The sequence below is a fragment of the Vicugna pacos genome, chromosome 35 (genome assembly GCF_048564905.1).
Source record: "Vicugna pacos chromosome 35, VicPac4, whole genome shotgun sequence".
NCBI classification, from domain to species: Eukaryota; Metazoa; Chordata; class Mammalia; order Artiodactyla; family Camelidae; genus Vicugna; species Vicugna pacos.
Window position 1 is genome coordinate 10,889,668 of NC_133021.1, and position 2,752 is coordinate 10,892,419.

Consider the following 2,752-nt stretch of genomic DNA (forward strand, 5'->3'; position numbering starts at 1 on the left):
TCTCTCCACACCTCCGTGTTCACATAAGAGTCAGTGACATACCTATCAGTTAGAATTTTTCTTCAATAGCTGGTAAGAAAGACTGGGAATAATGTAACACAAACAGCAAAGAGAAAGGACACTAATATATAAGATAAAAAAGAGAAACTGGTGTATATATATATGAGTAGCTTACATGGATAGAAGATTATTTCTCTCTCACATAAAAAGTGACCATAAGCAGATTGTTCAGAGCTGAAATGGTGGTTCCACAGTGCCATTAGGGACACAGCTCTTTCTATCTTTCTGCTCCATTATTCTTAGCTGGGGACTTTCGTTCTCTTGATCACCTCATGGTCCAAGATGGCTGCTGGAGCTGCAGCTGCCTCATTTATGTTCCAGGCAGGAAACAGAAAGAAGGAAACAAAGGGTAAAAACGGCCCCATGCCAGATTATGGACTGTGCCCTTCTTAAGGAACCCTTCCCAAAATCCCAAGTACTACAATTTCCACTTACATCTGATTGGCCAGCTCTTAGTCATGTGACCAGCCTAGCTGCAAGGGCGGCTGGGACATGTAGTCTTTTCCCTGGGTATATGGCTGCACCAAAGAACATCAGGGTCCTGCTCTCAAAGAAGATGGGAAGGATGGATCCCAGGTGGGCAGCTGGCAGGCTTTGCCATGACAGACCTTGAATCTCCTACCTACTAAGCTGGACAAAATGACCTTTCTCACCTAAGCCCAAAGAGAAAAAGCTCCAGCCACAGTAGCAAGGATTCGGGAAAGACTTGGGTTGTGTCCAGCTGGGGTTTGCTTTGTGCAATGCAGAATGAGGCCAGGGGGAGGGGCCACAGGAGGGGGGCAGCTCAGTTTTCTAGGTCAAGCCAGATGCCATTTCCTCAGGATGTGGAGTCAGATGTCCCCAAGACCAAGTCTCCTATCCCCCTGGGTCTCTCTGGGTCCTGGACTGAATCCTCCAGGCAGTCCGGTCCCCTTCCTCAAGAGTCCAAGAAAGAGTAACAACAAGAAACGAACATTTTTTTTTAAGAAAAAGGAAAAAAAGAGTAACACAATCATACAATAATCATGGCTCCTCTATCCCGAGCATCAATTTTGTCCTTTTGTGTGCTCTGTCTCAATGAATTCCTACAACAGCCCTTCTGAGTGGTTACTGGCAACTCTTCCACCTTACAGATGAGGAAACTGAGGCACAGAGAGCCAAAAACCTCGCTCCAGGTCCCATGGTCCCCACGGCTGCTGGGTGTGTACATGCCAGCTGACGCATCCCCTTCACTCCTCAGCAGGGCTGACGGGCAAGGGCGCAGCCTCGGAGCCCGACACAGCTGAGCTGGCCGCCTTCGCTGTGGGCCTCCAGGCAGCCCGGCTCTTCCTCCCCCACAAAACAGGCATAATGACAGTGCCCGCCTCCTCCTGCTGTGGTGAGCCCAGGTAACAGATACTCCGGAAGCCAGTAGGACGGAAGTATTAAGAAGTGGAACGTCTAGAGGATTTAGAAGGCGAATACCCGTTGGAGGCCAGCACCTGCCTGATTCAGGATGGGAGCAAGGCCTGAGCGATGAAAAGCTCATGAGAACCCAGTAAAAACTAAGACTTCAGATACAATAAAAAGAATTAGGACTAAGGCATTAAATGAGTCCATACAAGGAAAGAATCTAGTTAATACAAGCACTTTTTTTTTTTGGTTCTTTCTTTGTTTCTGTTGGGGTTTTTTGCGAGGAAGTAATTAGGTTTATTTATTATAAAAATATTATATTTTAATAATATATAATATTATAAATATTTTATAAATAAACCTATTAAATCTATTTAAAATATATTATATATTATTTGTACATAGAGGTATTTTTTGTTTGTTGTTTTGGGGAGTAGTGAGGTTTATTTATTCTAATGGCAGGACTGGGGATTGAACCCAGGACCTCATGTATGCTAAGCATGCGCTCTACCACTGAGCTATGCCCTCCTCACCGTAAGCGCTTTTTAACCATGAAGATGTTAGGTTTGAGCAACAGGCAGATGAAAAAGCCCCAAATCACCATTTTTCCGTAATGTCTTCTTCCTTGGGGACTTAATTAATCCTATGGCACAGGTTTCCCTCATTTTATGTCATACAGGATGTTCTGGAAAATTGTCACCACTTGAAAACAGCCTATAAGAAAACTAGTCCATGTGTACGAGCTTTCCAAATGCCAACGCTAATCATCACAGGTGCCTGGGCCACGTGCGCTCAGCGCTGATTCCCCAGCCTGCTCCTCAGGCCTCCCTTTGAAATGGGGCCACATCTCCACAGTCTCCTAGCTGTTTATTAAAAACGTACCTCCCAGGTTCCTACCTGGGCCCAGGGAAACTGTGTCTCCAGAGAAAGGACCTGGAAGCTGGATTATTTAAAAATAAAGATCCTGGGTGATTTTTGTCAGCTGAGACACTGGGGGACACAGATACAGGGACTGTTTGACAAAAAAAAAGGAAAGTGAGGCACAAAGAGTAGGAGGCAACTTGCCCAAAGTCAGCCAGCCAGGAAGGGGTGGGGCCAGGAATTGGCCCAGGACCACAGGGCAGGTTTGCAGACTGAAGGTTGAGACTGGGGCCCTCTTCTGCCCTAAGGAGTTGATAGCGTCTCCCCACATCCCCCCACAAAACCCAGAGGGTGCTTGGGGTCCTCTTGGGCCCTCAGATTCTTCTAGCCATGGGTGGGAGCCAGGCCAGACCTCCAGCACTGCCTCTGCCCCTGTCCCCATCCCCATTCATCCCTTCCT